The sequence below is a fragment of the Rhipicephalus microplus genome, chromosome 2 (assembly GCF_043290135.1).
Source record: "Rhipicephalus microplus isolate Deutch F79 chromosome 2, USDA_Rmic, whole genome shotgun sequence".
Lineage (NCBI taxonomy): Eukaryota > Metazoa > Arthropoda > Arachnida > Ixodida > Ixodidae > Rhipicephalus > Rhipicephalus microplus.
Window position 1 is genome coordinate 288465521 of NC_134701.1, and position 18038 is coordinate 288483558.

An 18038-nucleotide genomic window follows, 5' to 3' on the forward strand; every position below is an offset into this window, starting at 1 on the left:
GGGCAGGCGCCATTTCTGAATGGGTGGGTTGGAAGCGTTCTCCGGAGAACGTTCCTGCTGCCTCGTCTGGTTCCTCGTCTGGTTCCTCCGCTCTCACCGTCGTCGTCCACCCCGAAGCTTTACTCTCCGCAGTAAAAGATAGAAGCGAGACGCTTCTTGTGAAGAAAACGTGTCTGACTGTCACTGTGGTGCGCCTCTGCATGCCTAGATTGCTTCTAGATAACGTGCTTCAGGTACTCGTGATGGTGTCTGAAGACGTAAGATGCCTACGTGGGGCGAGATTCCGACTGTCGCTATCGACTTGTAACGCACGGCTGTGCACTGACCACTTGCTCTGGCTACTTGGTTTGCTTTATATACTCTGCTTTTCTTCTCTGGCACGATTGCTGTTTATCCGAGCATGGCCTTCGACATCGCCATCTTGGAGGCCCTGGTCCGAGTGCCAATATGGCGCCGTCTGGGCTTGTAAGTGGCCTGTCGTCTTGTGGACCTATCTCTGGGGCTTCCCGGGAGAAACATCTTCGACCTTTATTCGTCCCAAGTGTCACTTCCTTGGTTTCAGTCTTCGTAAGCTACCTAGCTTTCGTGCCCTTTTTCTCTGCCACGTTCCCGCCCCGCGGCCCCGTGGTGGGTGCGTTCAGAGCAGCGTGCTCACCTCCCCCTACGTCGGGCAGTTTCCAACGTTTTTTCCACGAAGCCCGCACACCGCCATTCTGCAGTTGGCTTGAGTGGTGCCCCACGGGAGCACTATCTCTTCGGCTTTGCTGCATGATGAGAAATGTGCCGTTGCATTCTTGCATGCTCGTGGTCTGAGAAGAGGTGACAAGATGGCGAGCGAGATTCTTTCTGTCCTCTGTTTCTGTTTGCGGTGGTTCCCAGTTGTGGGATGCTAGAGGCCACACGCGACAATGGCGACTGACACAGTGTGTGCTCCCAATGGGCCTTTTTCATTTGCTGCGTCTTTTGGCGGCTGACAGAACTTACCAGGTGACATGCCTTTTGTCGGGCTTCTATTACTTCGTCTACTTTTTAGGAAAGTTTACTGGGCGTCGCGGCCTGTCTATCGCCTCCTCATCTGAACAGAAGGCCGGCTTCCAGGCGGCACGCTTCTTCGTGGTTTTCGCACTGTTGCTTACCTTAATGCATGCCTCAGCCAGCCTTTATACGTCAAAGGAGGTGGTGCTTCTATAAGTTTTCGTGTTCATGTTCAAGGCACCGGTGGCTATCGAAAGTTATGAGGTGTCGCTCTCGTTCTTCCGAGTGCTTCCACGCTCAACGTGCGCTACGTCCTTTACTCGTATTTCAAGGCGGAGGAATGTGCGAAAGAAAAAAAAAAGCACGACTGAATTACTGTAATATTTTAATGAATGCTTTACAGCTGTCGTAAGGTGGGTGCAACATGGCAGTGTGAGCAAGTTGTTCATCCCAGTTTTGTGCCGTATATATCTGAAAAAAAAAACTATTTAGTAGGAGAATCCTAGGAGGTGGCTTTATGAAGCCTTTAAATATGTGGCTTTATGAAGCCGGCGGTGTGATGTCTGATGATATTTTGTGATTAATACGTTGCAGGTGGTGGCGTGTATGTGTGTGTCTGTGTCCTGGAACGCTGACTGACTATCAGTCCCTGTCATGCTGCTTATTCGGTGTATTTTGCAACTCGGTGCGCTCGCATTAGCGTAGTATAAGCTATACAGAGGAGTGTCTGTTTATGCATAGAGCTGACAGATCGCATTATCTCGCTCGGTGTGCAATATTTTATTCCTTGCGTGTGCCTCCGATGCCGGTATGTTGCCGTCGTTTTTATTTTGTTTTCTCGATATATTTAGGCTTGGTTAACCAGTAGCAGTTGGCTATACGTCCGCCATAGAGAGAGAAATTCAGTTTACGTTCGGGGATGTGTGCGCGTTTAGGCTATTCTTAAACTCGGGCTACGAAAAGAAACAAAAGTCGGCGTGGAATCGAGGCTAAGGCTAATGCGCTCTCTTGGCTCGTGCATCAGGCTGTGTAGTCGCTGTCCTGGAATTTTAAAGAGCGCGCGCGGAGTGATTAGTCTTATCTGCGCTCGTTTCGCTTTTTCATCCTTTTTGTCCTCCTCACTTGGCGAAGAGGCGGCGCACCGTTTTAGGTTAATGAGTATGCGCCTCGGACCTTTCCCACTTTGCCACGGCTGCTTCACCTGATTCGCTAATTGGAAGCCAAAACGGCAACGTCCCTCAATTAGTGTGCCAGAGCCCCAGTGGAGGAACGTGTATGGTTTTTTTTTTGTGTGTTGCGCTGCGACTTCTTGAAGATGCGGGTGGACCGAGTTTCGTTTCTTGCTCGTTTCGTCTGACCTCTTTCCTTGCAAGCACACCCGGGCATGTTTCGTTGCTCGCACTTTAGTTGACCGAAGTTTTAAGCCAGGGCTGGGCGTCTTCGCGGCGGGGCATCTCTCCGCGCGCCGCTCTGGTTTTACGTGGTCTCCGCAAGTCATTCGCCGCTCCGTGGTTGCTTTTGTCTAACCAACTGAAACGGTTCGATGGCTCCAAGCCATTGTGACCCGCACAATGCGAGTGATATGCGTGACCCTGCATTCGCGGCAGATCGACGGTGCTCCCTTTGTCTTGCCGCGCTGTTTGTTTTTCTTTCTTGTGTTCAGGTGCCTACAGGTGGCGTCACAGTAAACAAATGCATGCTGCCGACTGAATGAAATCGGTTTTCTTCATGGAAGCTATTCAATGCACTTTAGTTAATTCGAGCCGTTCTCTGTCGTGCAGTTTTCTTCAAGTCTATTCATTGACTCAAAGCCTGTGAGTGCGTTGGTGGAAAGCTGATCTTCAGTTCTGATCTTCAGTCGTTCTTCTTCCATTCACCGAACTCGCGTGACCCTGACGTTCGTTGCACCCGTACGAGGGCCTCTTCATTTCTCTGCGTGATTACCATTGTCTCTGTCGTCGCGGTTCAGTTCGCACCAGCGCCTCCGCAGAAAAGCGTCTGCGGACGGCTGACCCGAACCCACGGGCGGTCGCGGATGACAGGGACTTGGTGGTGGTAGTGGTTACGATGAAGAGGAAAAAGGCACCTAATTTCTGTCTGCCTTCAGGCGACACGGCGCAGTGCCTTATAGGGGAGGGGGGAAGGAGGGATAAAAGAATAGAAGGAAAGTAGAAGCAGAAGAAGACAGCCAACGAGAGGAAAAAAGAAGGAGATAGGAAAGTGGGGATCCGGTCGAAGCAGTCCAAGGGCGGGGTGCCACAATGCGAGAGCTACACGGCGTCAGGAGACCGCGGAGGGCGAACCAGTCGGCGGGAGCTACGCTGAAGTCGGAGATCGCGAGGGCACAACCGTCCAGCTTGAAATCCTGCGAGCGAATCTGACAGGGACTTCTGACTGGGCCGACAGCGTCGCTTTCGTCGGCGCTGAATGAGAGAGTTTCGGCCAGCGCGAGCTTTTCTTCGTGACTCCTTGACATGTTTTCCAAGTCTTACGACTCGGGCTGCCCTGCCATCGGCTCCTATCCGCTTTCTCTCTACAAGCCATGGCCGTCACATTCTTCCAAACCTTCTCCTTCTACCTACGCCAAGTCTCATCCTCCGCTTCAGTCAAGTTTCATCCCCCCCCCCTCCTCGATGCATTGAGCCGTGTTCCCGCAAGGGCTGCTGAAGGTAGTGCCTTTTCCCTTTCATTCAACCACACATTCATTCATTCATTCATTCATTCATTCATTCATTCATTCATTCATTCATTGACATGTTCCGTGCAGGGAATTCTCACTTTTTAGGGAAATTTTCGCCTGTCATTTTGAGCCAAAGGGAAAGAGGTAATCTTCGTGATATTCCAGGGAATTTCAGGAATAGTTAAATTCTTCTGTGACGACCGATAATTGGCGGTCACAGTGCGCCTTCATCTGCTGTAATCGGTTCTGGCGCATGCACCAGGCAAGCATAACCTTTGAGATTTGTTTATGATATTTACGCGAGCGATTTATATATTCGTGTTAGATTGGAAGCCCACAATGTGCAGTGTACTAACAGTATATGAATTAAAAAAAAGTCACGCTTTTGTCGGGCGGCAGTGGAGGGGCCTTAGTCATAATTTCAAATATCGCCAGTACGTAAGACTCATGTAATTATAGTATGTGTGTGCGTAGATGGGGCGGGAATTAGTGCTGTTGTGCAGGGAATTATGCTGGGAATTCCGTCAACGTTTGCAGGGAAAAATCCCTCGAAATAGAGCATTTTGGTGTCCCTGAATGGGAATTCTTCGGCGTAGTACGGGACATCATTGTTTGTTGACAGGCCGTGCACGCCACTGTGCGTCGTGAAGTGCCGTGCCGAGGCTTAATTATTTTTGTGTGTGGAGCGGCGGTGTGCCGGGGTTGGTATGCGCATGCATGAACGCGAAATGGCGCACGTGGGGCTTGTTCGCCATCAGCTGAATGCTCCTCCTCTGAGCAAACTGTCGAAGCACTTATGAGTAGATGCTCAAGCATGCATATGTGACCGCGTGTATGTCTCTTCCTGACAACCCGGGAATAATTTTGACAACATCCAATCTATCTTTCTGTAAACGTTCCAGTGCTTTTCCACATCGTGGGCCGTAGAAATGATGTTTTTTCTCGAAATGCTTTTTTTCGGCGGCCTGTCGGGATAGCCGCTCGAATCGTTTTCCTCGTACTTTCTTTTTCTTGCATTGTTGCTTGCGTTTGCTCACTGCGCTTGTCAGTGAAGCACCGCTTGCAGCAAGAGAAGCACGTAGCGTGGTTTTGTCGCCTGGCGTTTCCGCAATGAAGAGGACAGCTCAACAGAAAAGAGCACGAAATTCGGAAGGGAGAACAACGACTCAATGCGCCGGTGCCCTGGTTCAGAGCAAGGCGAGGGGGGCGCTGAAGCGCTCGTAAGAATAGGGTGCCTTAATGGTTTTCCCGGGCGAGAAAAACCATTCAGGCTCCCTACCCAAGATGAGCGTCATCGCGGTCATTCGAGCGAACGGCGGCGGCCTGCGGGTCTTGCTCGCAAAGGAAGCAGTGTTGAAGGCGTCCTTGCGGCAGGTGTGGCTGGTCGGGGCCTTGAAGCGGCCTCTGCGTAACAGCGATTCGGACGCGCTCCTTCCGGGTTCCTCTGCCCAATGATTTGCCATTGTGCGTCCTTCGGTTTTCCATTCGGAAGGTTGCGATGTCAAAATTCTCTAGCATTCGGAGTGGTTTGGCGGCCGAAAAAAAGTTCAGCCTGAGTGCAACGGGACATTTGTGCCTCAAACTCACTACTGTTGACCGCCGTCCTTTCACGTGTCAGTTGCCCACGTGACAGTGGCGTGCAACCTAAGGAGACAGGACAGGCCCCTCGCAGAGAACCGAGGCGCGACCGCCGATTGCCTTCGCTATAAGAAATAGGCCTGCTGATCTAGGGCGGAGCCACAGACCTCCCGGCTCATTACGTCAATCTGGAGTTGTGTAGGTAGCCGCGGAAGTACAGGCCTTTTGAGAAGGCAATGCCGGGGCCTCCTATAAAAATGCGTGATCAGTAGGAAAGTCAGCTTTTACTTCTATCATCGTTGAGCACATGTCATAGCCTGCATGGCTTGCATGGCTTGCATGGCTGTGGAACTAAAGAAATTGCAATGGCGCGGTGCCTTGAGTATCGATAATACGCCAATAGCTAGGATGCTTCTGTATGGCGTTGCGTTCTCAAGAACACGTGAAGCCACCAGATGCAACTCTTCACCCGTGATGTGCGGAGACTCAGGTGGTTTTATTACACTGGACTAGGGATTGTAATTTATCGCAAAAGGCGTCGTTTCGTTACGTATTCTCGACTGGGAAGTATTGGCACCACTTTTCGACAAGCCTGTACGGGCACGTGAAAGCTCCACTTTCCAAGAAACGGAACCGAAGGTCACTTCTGGCAGGTAGTGATACCTGGAAGGTTCGCGAGGCACCGAGGGGACCCTGCCCGGCTGTACCCGAGCTGGGGGAGGGGGGGGGGGGGACTCGCTCGCTGGATTCCGTGCCGATTGGTTGTGCCCCCGCGATCTCCGACGACAGTGCAGCTCTGGCCGACTGGATTAGCCCTATACGCCATCTCCTGTTGTCGACAAGAGCTCTCGCCAGTGGTGTCCCTTCCTCGGACTCCTGTGACCGTCTTCATCTTTCCTATCTTCTGTTTACTTCCGTAGCTCCCTGTCCCTACGCCTCTCTCTCTATATATATATATACCTTTTCATCCTATCCTTTTAATCCCTCCTAACCCCCATCCCTTGTGAGCTACTGTTGAGGTGTTGCACCAGATGCAGACAGTTACGGGGCTCACTTTTCTCTTCTTTTCCCTTTTATAACCACATAAGAAAGCTGGCGGAGGGGTCCTCGGTCGGGCTTGCTCGACGCTTTTGCAGGTGCGGCACACACTGGAGTCATGGCTCTTCCTCAAACCGCGTGCGTCTCAACACGGCCGGTCTGGAGGCGCCTTTTTCAAAAGGGCAACTTGGCCAGTGGCAGTGGGTTCGCCCTGTGTAAAGTTGGCGGGCAAAGCCTTGTTTGGTCGGCTTCCCGGCGGCTTGTTTGCTTGCTTGATTTGTGTCGGCCAGGCTATTCTCGCTGTATTGATAGCTCCACGCTCACTGCCTCTCCGCCTGAACGTGTGACAGCCTGCCTCTTTCTGAAGCCGCCGCAACAAATGCCGGATCCTTCCTGTTGCGATAGCAATGTTGGACCTGTGCGCTTTGTTCGTGAACGAGACGCCGGGCTCTCATTCGCTCATTATCCAGACATCTGCCGAGGGACGGGAAATGAACGACAATGCGCGTCCACCGTTTAACTTAATTGTCCTTAATACTTGACTCCGTTTGCGCAACTGTCTCAATAGTCACGTCATCCGGTTTGACGTGACAGTCTCACTCACGTGCCTCAATATATCGAGTCGCTTCAGAGACACGGCAAGAGACCCGCGCTGCGCCTGAAATGGCGTTTCTTCAGTGTCATCCTCTTTGAAGGACACTGAAGGGAAATGTATTTCAGATTGATCCGCCAAAACCTCAGCGCCAATACGCCTCTGCGATGACATAATGTGGTATGTTTTCGTTGATGAATCTCTGCACACAGTGGATATATATATATATATATATATATATATATATATATATATATATATATATATATATATAATGTGTGTGTGTGTGTGTGTGTGTGTTCTTGTTCTCGTGCAGGCTCTTACGCACTTCAGCACTGATAAGCTATATATAGACAAAGCTATAGGTTAATGTAGTTTTATCGAACACTTGAGAGTACTCGCGATCGAGGTGTTCAATGCATTATGCGTATTTAGAAATGTCAGTGCCCTTACGGTTCTGCATTCGGGGCCGCTGTCACATGTGTCATTATTGTGTAACTATAAACGCGGAATCGCCAAAGCTCCTTCTTCGAGAGTGATACCATGCTTGCAAAACTTCGATGATCCGTTCAGCGTGCGTTATTAAGGTATCAGGTGGCAGTCGACGAATTATTTTTACTCTTGAAATGTGCATTGCTTACCGTGAGCTTAAACCACCTCCCGCGAAGTGGTGTTGTATAATTACAGTTGCTCGATGGCAGCATGTACGCCTTTTCTTGTCCGTCCACTGCAGTGGAGGCCTCTCGCTCTAGCAGAGGCGAACCTGCTCGCCCCCCTTTGCCCCGAAAAACGAGAGTTACTGCGGCGGGGGGGGGGGGGGGGAGTCGTCCTTGAAGTGGCCGAGGGCTCGTAGGTTTCACCGCTTTGATGGACAATAACTTTCCTATCGATGCAACGGGGCCACCGGCACGAAACGACGCACTGGCGATGCGGTCGTTCGTTTACTCCTTTTTCTCTCTCCTCTACTTAGTGCGCCGGGATCCTTCGCTCCACTGGCACGCAGTCAGTGTGCTATTTTTTTTTATGGCCCGCCTGGCTGGCGCCTGCGACCTCTCCGTAGGCAGGTATCCGTGGCAGGCCCTCTGCACCACGCATGAGTGACCATTTACGCTGTAGCTATTTCGACCGGCGCGCGTAAAATGTGCGCGTGCTCTGCTACACGGGCTGCGTCTCCGTCTTGTTTTTACCGCGCATTTTTCTTTTCGCCACGGCATAGTTTCGAGGCACATCTATCGCGCTTTCCCCTCCGATCGGGCTATTTAGCTTTTCAATGAGCTGCCTAATGATGATCGGCCGAGCCCGTTCAACTCGCTTCCCGCGTGCGTGTGTGTGCACCTCCTCTCCCCGTCGGACGGCGAGGGTCAAGTGTCTCGCTCGTTTGCGGGGCTGCAGGTGCAGGACCACCCGCGAGTCGCGAGCCTGCTTGCTTTAGTTTATTTCTCGTTGCTTTCTTCGGAGCCGAGCCCGCGATGCTCCTGGACACGACACCAACCGAGGAGAAGAGCTGGCCGTTTGCCCCCTGCTGCCGAAGATTGGGGACACGCTGTTATTATTTTTCCGGGTGGTCCGCTGCCGACGTCGCACTCGTACGCGATTGTTTTTGCTCGCCTCCGCCCTCTTTGGCCCTGCAGCCTGATAGAGCCGTATTCGGCTGAGACAAAAGTGAAAGAAACAAGACAGCGTTTTGTTTTCGGGGCGCGGCTTTCGACGGGAGGTCCTGTTCCGGGCTTTTTCTTCCTTTACTACTCTGTCTCGCCACACGTGTAGTAATGGATGCCCCGCGTCTCTGTCTGACCGACCTCTTCCTACGTATGCATACTGCGGCGCTGCCGGTTCGTTCATTCTTTGCTTTCGTGTCCTTCGTGACAAACGGTTCTTCTCGCGCGCAGTTCCAAGTCAGATTTTCGCTTTTGAGAGCTCCCGCCAATCACTGTGTTTGTGCGTGTGCGGTGGTGGTAGGAAATGGAAGGGGCTTACGCTTTACGGCCTTCATATAATTTGCATTGCTGCTTGGATAAAACGACCGTTCCTTGCATTTCTTGCCCGTCGATCAGTTGTTACATTTGTATTTAATTGGTTTCGGACTAGTTTGTTCGAACATCAGCATGACGTCTTGTAAAGGGGCACTGACAAAAACATTTTGCATCACTGACATCATCATTGACACAGGGTGGGATGGGACAGGGGTCAATTTTTCCTTCCCGAAGCGTCGCCTGAAGGAAACTGTCGGACATTTAATTAAAGTGTATTCATTCATTCGATCTTGTTTTCTCTTTTGCGATAGGTAGCTAACGACACACTTATCACGGCTGGAGAGCTCGTTTGCTAGAGCGCATAATGGTTAATTATTTGGTGTTATATATCCCAGTCACGGTTTTGGTTTCAGGCAGTGCCGAGTGAGGTGGGGCCCAGAGTGGTTTTCGTGTAAACACTCGCTGCTACGTGACCCCAAAAACCGTGTACACGTGAGCACCATGTTGACAACTCTTTTCACCGAAGACTCCCTCCGGGACATTGTAAGTATTCTGCCGAGGCAAGAATGACAGCTTTTGCACTACCGTGCAAGCTCGCCCCCTCTTTCGTTCAAAAGGTCAGCTAGGAGAGGGCGCTCACAGGGATCGCGGCTGCCAACACTAACTGGTCACGCAGGTCCATGGTCGTTGGTTATTAAATGCGAATAATTTCTTAGTGAACTTCGGCGAGTTTGACCGTATCTATCTATCTATCTATCTATCTATCTATCTATCTATCTATCTATCTATCTATCTATCTATCTATCTATCTATCTATCTATCTATCTATCTATCTATCTGTCTATCTGTCTATCTGTCTGTCTGTCTGTCTGTCTGTCTGTCTGTCTGTCTGTCTGTCTGTCTGTCCGTCCGTCCGTCCGTCCGTCCGCCTTTTCGCCTATGACTTTAGCTCTCCTTTTCGTTTCGTTATAGAGATCTATACCAAATCGGTATGGCATAACATGACTGTATGACGAGCATAAGTGACTAGTCATAACATAAAAATGATGACATGCATGTGATGATTTCCATGTTACAATCTTGCTGCTCCTGCGGTGGTTTCGTTCACATGAAATGTCGCAAAACTGGTATGGTACGACATGAGTGCATGGTGAACATAAGTGACAGGTCCTCACGTGGAAGTCATGACATGCGTGTCATGTTAAGTCGTGACTGCACGCCACGCTTATGATGCGCTCGCGGTTGCTTCGCTTGCTTCACCTATACCAAATCTGGCAATATGTGATGTGAATGGATGACGAAGGCGTATAACTGGTGCAAACATGATATTTATGACATGCGTGTCTTCTAAGAACATGACTACATGTCACGGCGCTCGCGGTCGTTTCGCTATAGCTTCACATATACCAAATTCGTCATTACGGGACGTGGATGGGTGACGAAGGTATAAGACTGGTGAAAACATGATAGTCATGACATGCGTATCATGTAAAACATGACTGCATGCTATGCTCACAGTGTGCTCGTGGCCGTTTCGCTAGCTTCACATGTACTAGACTTGGTATTACGCGACGTGACTGGACGACAAGCACAAATGCCAGGCGCAAACGTAATAATCATGACATTGAAATCATTTACGGCATAATTTACGTTCGCCTCGTAACGTTGTGCCGATTTTAAAATGACAATTCAACCTTCCTAATCGTGCTTCGCATATCATCAACTGCCACTGAACATAGAAACTATCAATTGATTTAGGAAAAAACAACAACAAAACAAAGGTGCGTTGCGCGTGCAGAGCCGTGACACGTGCTGTAAAAATGATTTTAAATAATTTCTGGCTACATTAGTGTTTGAGAAATGGGGACCCAAGAAGCCTGCGACGCGCCAGGGCGCATGCGCAGGACCCTGTAGCCAATCTTGAGCAGTTGCGTTTGTGCAGACCCCAATGCCCAAAAATTGAAAACTAACGTGGAGCCCCAAGACGTCTTGGGTCGCCAGCGAGACGAAGTAGGCGCAGCGCTAGCCACGGTGCCGTATGGCCCGGGTCTCGCATAGTTTTTAATTTGGCCACGGGTGGTGACCCGTGCGTTTGACCCAGTTCTCAAACTCATCTGTTCTCGCGAACGCAAGAGCAACCTACGCAACGCAGCTTGGAAACCCGGTGTCTTGGGCCCCCATTTCTCAACCTCTCTAATACCCTAGGATATTTCGTAGATGACGCGTGTCTGTCCACACAACTTTATCTGACAAGCTATCTCGCCTTCAAAAGTTTGGGTCAGAGCTCATTTAAAGCTGGGTATAGCTGGAAGAATGCGCTATCATTATTTCTTTGCATCACTTGCGTGGCATCGGTCCCTACTTGTAATCGTTGAGGATTGTACGTACGTTCATGATGATCATGTCGGCCACTTTTACACTAGGCCGACTCCTGTGAGGCCAAAAACTGTCTTCGATGCACTGTGAGAATTCGCAATGTCCACAGCCTATATTTGGTGTGCCGTGCAATCCAAGATGGCTGCGGAAGGATGATCAACCCGTAAATTCGCATAAGAAAAATATAGGACGCACACACGTACTCCCCGTGCCGCTTTCACCGGATTGATCGTCAAATGAATGCATATGGAACCAAAGTATTTTCCCAACGATAGGAACTGCTAAATGTTCACTACCTCATGGCTTGCCGCAGTGTGAAGAGTGGTGGTGTCAGCTAATCGACCGAGCATCAACGATGCCTTGCGAAATTCTGTGCTTGCTACAGAAAACTGCGTGTACTAGAATTCACGCAATAACTGAACGGTACTCCGAGATTATTTGTTCCGAGCCACTCGGGCGGATTTGCCGCAGTAGTATGCCACTAGCGAATTAGCGCGCCGTCGTGGCTGCACAGGAACGAATGTTCAACGTACCGATGGTTTGAAAACGTATTACGCCGTCGTTGCCTGCGCTGCAAGCATCAAGTAGCTGCTTCCTCAACAGAACACAAGCATTTAACTTCCCATTAAGTATCACTTGTGTCATAGCCATGATCATACTCAGTGCGCAATTCACTGCACTATAGGATGTTGCAGGGGAAGTCAGCGCGATCGCAACAAGGAAATCGAAACGAATACACGCATACGCTTTTCGCAGCGTCTAAATTAGGAAAAATTCCTCGAGCAACAACGTCGTTCAGGCGGTACCAATGAAGTGCAGGAGAAGTGAGCAGAGGCGTGGATTGTAGTCGTAAGTGGAAGTACCATTGTTCTAACCATTTCGCATCGCTGGTCAATTTCGAATGTGTTGGTGGCATTCGGCGCTCCGTAATTTCCACTGTAGTTGGGCTGTAGTTGGGCACAAGAAAAACTATGCTTTTATTCTGTGCTCGCTAAAGGATGTTACACAATAAATACAATCAAAGTGACTTACGAGCGTGAAAAAAACATTAACGCAGGAGAGGACGGAAAGTGCAGCTCGCTGCTCGTGAGTCAGCAGCTGATCGTTCATCGCCGCTGTCACTCTCAGCGCGTTGACCACCATCTTGGTCCAGTGAAAAATCCTCGACGTCAAGACAGTTTATTCGACCATCACCGTTGAAAATAATCTAAGGAATTATCTCTGCCAAACGGCTTCGATAGCACCAACAACGCGTCATTCACCTCGCACAACACCCACGTGGCGTCACTCACCACGTTTATTGGACGGTGCGGAGATCATTTCGCTGCGATACCCGGCAAAAAAGGAATCGATTGCAGTGTGCTGCCATCTACCAACGAACGTAACAATGAAGCGGCGCAGCGTTGGCCAAGGTTTGCAAGAGCAAATCGCGAGCCTGCGCTACTTTCCGCGTACAATGAATGTTATGGTATTCATGCACTACAAAAGCAGTGATGAATGCTATACGCACGTAAAACAAGGCGAGTTTTAACCGAAATGGTCAGACGTTAACATTCACCTATCCAAAGTGGCTGCAGAAAATCTCGCTAAGCTGATATGTGTACTCTGCGGGCTATAAACTAAAGCGCGAGTTGCCACGTATTTTCACGAAAACTTCGCGTCTCGCAACAATGAATCAGATTTATCGCCTCACGAATGGTCCGGTATATTCGCTGATGCACAAAACATACAAAGTTGTTTGTGTTCGTTTTTTTTTTCTACACGTTAACACTGCGGCTAGCACCGCCGAACAAGGCAACGTCTGCCTACTGATCATCCTTGAGAGGACGCTCCTGAATTCCGCTAGGTAGCGCGACAGTCTATGAACATTGCGATTACGAAGCAGAGCACCGGTGCTGCGAAAGTCCCGATTCATGCGCTGCTGCCAGCCGTTCTCTAATGCGACGGCCTTCGCGGCCCGATGGCGGCCTTGACGAGTAGCTAGGTGGCGTGGATGTGTGTACTGGAGAGCGCATCCCGCTGGAAACCCGATAGTACTTCCTCGCTCGTCGGCGGCCGTCTGGCTAGTTCGTTCCCCTCGGCGGCGAAGCGCGCGTGGCACGCGGGCTGAGTTCGTGCCTGCGCGAACTGAGCGCCGATGCGACGTCACGTGCCCATAAACGTGGATTGCCGAGTGAGTTGCGCTGCTTTCTTACGAGGCTTTCGTTGAGCGTAGCCGAGTGCAACGAGGCCACCCGTCCCAGTCGGTGCACCAACGTGTTGCCTGATTCTGCGCTTAACAGGTGGCGCTGTATACGTGCTCGGCCTTCCTTGGGCAGGGATGCGTTGGGGGGCTTGTGCAGGTTATTATTTCGCCCACTCCTATATGTTTCACTCCTATACATATTTTCACTCCCATATGCATCACTTCTTTATATATTTCACTCCTATATACTGAGACATCAATGTGTTTGTGTTGCGTCATTGGGATCCGCGTTGTGCGAGTGTAAGCAACCCATCGCAGCGAACCGTATTGATAATGTTTGCCCACGAAGTCCAGACTGCCTTCAAATATTTCTCTTTAACCGACCTTCAAAGATATCACTTGAACCGAACAAAAAGAAAGAAACGCTACGTATAATCGATCATTGAAACTCATCCCGTTCGATATCAACCGTGCATACTTCAACCATGCAAATGAGTCATGTTTGCGCGTTTTCCAGACGGAGGACATCGCTTAGCCTCGGCGGTTGGTCGTCAGATCCAGCATTACGACGTGGCTCGCCGTGAATCGAATCTCTGACTTATTTTTTACTTATTTATTAGTGCAACCTACATCGCCCAAAAGGGCATTATTGTAGGGGGGCGAGGAAAGAAAAGCAGTATTACAGTCGTACAAAGCGCACGTTTGTGCCGTCGAAAATGGCATACATTTGTGCAGCAGCTCCTGCGCATTACAAAGCACACATCTCGTAGTGACGGCCAAAAAGCATCGGATGGAAGATCAACAACACGCGCATTCAACTTATTCCATTCGCGAATGGTAAACGAAAAAAATAAAGAATTTGAAAAGGCACCAGTACGACAGCTGACCTCGCAGATGGTTTTCTGAGTGACCATTTCTATGTGACACGTATACGTGTCACATAGTGTGGGCTCATCATGTATAAACTCTTGTTAATGTGGATTTCATCACAGAATATAGAATGGAAGAACATTAATCGCAAGAATTTCCTGCGCTGCTCAAGAGGCTTCCATCCTAAGTTATTCTTAATGCATCCAACACTGGAGTTCAAATTGGAATTGTTACTGACAAAGGATCGCCGCGTGGTTTTGTTTGCGTTCAAGTTTATAGATTAGAGTTTGACCATGAGGATTCCACGCTGTACAGGCATATTGAAGGATAGGTCGGACATTTGTAACATTCGAAGCCTCTTTCAGACTTTTGGGGGCAGACTTGAAATTACGTTTAATAAAGTTTAACACGCCGTTGGCCTTGTCAGTTACGCAACCTATATGCTTATTCCAAGATGAATCAGCAGACAAGTATACACCAAGGTATTTAAAATGTTCAACGCGGTCAAGTTGGGCTCCTGACAAGCTGTACGACGAGTGAAAAGGTTTGCGTTTTCCGGTAAAACTAAGGAAGCAACATTTTCTTACATTCAAACACGTCTTCTATTTCTCACACCGCCTTACCACAGTGTCAAGATCACGTTGTAATAAAGCACAAATATCGTCCATACTGTGTATTGATCTATAAATAACACAATCATCCGCGTACAGCCTCACGTTTGACGTTATAGCGTCTCCGACAAGTACTTAATATAGAGCAAAACGAGTAAAGGACATAATACCGAACCCGGAGGCACCCCGGAAGTTACGCCGACGTATGAAGAACACAAACCATTTACTCGGGCGTACTGTTTTGTAGAAGTTGAATAGCCCCTCAACCAACCAAGAACTGATGCAGGCAGATCTAAAATGATAATTTATCTAATAAAAGAGCATGTGGAACGGCGTCAAACGCTTTCTGAAAGTTTAGAAATACCGAATCGGACTTGATAACCCTTATCATATGAACTTAAAACATCATGAGAAAATTCGCACAGTTGTGTTACACATGACAGCCCGACCTAATACCATGCTGAAATGTACGAAAAAAATATTTATTTCCAAGTGCTTTATATTACCACTATATATAATGTGTTGAAGAGTTTTGCAACATAGGCTGGTCAAAGAAATTGGTTGGTAGTTGGCAACATTATTTTGTTTCCAGACTTTGGTATTGGCACAACATTTGCTAGCTTCCATTCAGACGGCAGTTTCCGACCTTCAAGCGATTTGAAAAATAAGACGGCTAAAAATGGTGCTAGAGCACTTGCACACCTCTTTAATACGTGATTGGAAATGGCATCCGGTCCCGGAGCCGAGTTCAGTTGAAGTCGTTCAAGAGGAGTGCACACACCACAAGCCGAAATAACAATGTCATCCATAGATTCAAATTGCTGGGTGGTCGTATATGGCATGGTTCGGAAATGGTTCGGAAAACACCGATTGAAAATGCTGGTTTCAGCGGGTGGCCTACTCTGCATCTTTCGAAAACGTTGTTTTGCCATCAATTATGCCCGGAATGCCAACGGAGTCCATCTTATTTGATTACACATATTTCCAAACTTCGTTGGGATTAGTAATCAGCTTTCTTTCCAGGGAAGCAAGAAAGCTATCTTGTTGTAAAGTATATATCTTGTAAATTGTTTTTTTTAACAGTCGACTTAACTCAGTGAGTTTTACTTGAACATTAGCAGTTACTGATGAACGAAAACGCTGAAAAGGGGCGATTCTTTTATTAATTAACTTCATTAGCCTTTCGTTAACTCAGGGTTTGTCAGCTCTCCGTTTCCCGCAAACAACTTTGGAATGTACATGACTACTGACAAAACTAGCAAGCTCGGTTTTAAAAAGTTCCCACTAGCTGGTGATATTCATGATCGAATAACACTCTTCGAAATCAGTGAAAAACGAAGTAAGCTTGGAAGATATTGCTTGGTAGTTACCGTTTTCACAAAACCAAATGGTTCGCGGCGACATTTTCTTTAACTTTAGGTTTGGGCAAACCAAACCTCCAACTACTACCTCATGATCGCTAATCCCAGTCATAGTACTTTATTATACTTTATTTCTTTCCCGCGCCCAGTATTATCGGGCCCGATACTCCCCCACCTCATGGGCCCGAGTGAACTGAATGCACGCCTCATACCCTGCCTTCTACTTGTGGCGCCGAGATCCATTGGCTTCGCTGCTCGTGTGGTGGCGTCTCGGTGTAGTAAGTGTGTAGTGGTGAATGATTATTACGAAAGAACATAATGGAGCTTGCCAAGGGGTATGTCCCCTTAGTTACCACACTCGCAAGGGCATTTGATTTGATATTATTTAGGCCGTAACGACATTTATGTGGTGCTCATCGCTGTTGAATTGGATGGTGTTCTTGTATCTGCATGTGCTTCAAAATCTCTGATAATAATACGGAGTGAATTTATATATATATATATATATATATATATATATATATATATATATATATATATATATATATATATATATATATATATATATATATATATATATATATATAGCCAGCGTTTCACTTGCCTCCCACCCTTTTTCTTCCAGATTTTGCATTATGCATTTCTTGCACGTCATTTTTTGTTGTAAAAAGAACTGATGTTTATGGTCTAGTCAAGCTAAGGGGACCCTGTATTGTTCACCTCATTTACCTGCAAAGAACAGCGGCTGATTTTACATTTGGCGGCGCAATCTCCTGGTGGCTTGTTTCACTTATGTACCCAACCAAATGCTTCATAACCGGGAAACAGCGCAGACATAAAAGACTTGGCGCTGGCTGTGCATGGTCTTTGAGTGCTAACTGCAGTCAGTCTTTCTTGTCCCGTGTGTTCGCGCTATTCCTTTTTATGAGGCCAAGCCTACAAGCTCACATTTATACGCTTTTAAACGAACAACCAGATACATTGTTTCGAGCTTGCTATAGTGGTTTGCTCTAGTGGTTTGCTATAACCGGTTTGTCTGTGACGCAATAAATAAATGTAAAGAGAGAAGAACCGCGCTTGTCTGTTGATTTATAATCTTGTTTTGGAAATAGTGCCCACGAATAGCCCACAGAAAATATGCGTGTGAGCGTGAAGTGGGATTTTTCTTTTGGCCAGTTTAAAACGATTCGCCAGCTTTTCGATTACACGCAGCCGCTTCGTTTCCGAACCGACAACGAGCTGCTGGTCCCGAAGGGCACCTTGCGAAAGCGGCACTTTCAACAGCCGCCCAGTGGTCATCTACAATGGACGCTCGCAGCTGCATCGAGTCCCTCGCACCCGCTGCCACGGGACCTTAGTGCAGCGCATCTCTCATAGTGCCACCAGTTCTAACATCGACTGTCGCGACCCCTGTGTCGGCAAAGTTCACGCCTGCGCTGGCCGGCCGTTTCGCGGCGGGAGTGCGGCGACGTTCGACGGGGAGGTGTCCCTGTGTTACCTCTCCAGTAAGGTTTCCCGGAACGAGGCTCATCTGTCTGCGATGGTGAGCTCGCTGGGGGTGTCTCGGAGGCGTCAAAGGGGTTGGCCGCCGCCCCGGGCGTTTTGCACTCCTTCTTCGCACGTGAGGCCACCACCCGCCGTTACCCTCCGAGGAAGGCCCGCGTAATGAATGGTCTCGCGGCGTCGCCGGTGACAAGCGGGCTCTGCGTCTCCCGGAAGCCTTCTCTGTTCTCTGCCCTTCAGGTGGTCCGCCTTTCGCGAGCACACTCCCGCTGCAAGGACACCTTCTTAGCTCAGGT

General features: G+C 48.8%; 1 protein-coding gene across 3 annotated transcripts in view; it reads left to right on the plus strand.

The window, feature by feature from the left end:
• cv-c (RhoGTPase activating protein) overlaps positions 1 to 18038 on the plus strand; it is a 557988-nt gene that overhangs the window by 192975 nt on the left and 346975 nt on the right. The gene's annotated exons all lie outside the window — the stretch shown is intronic.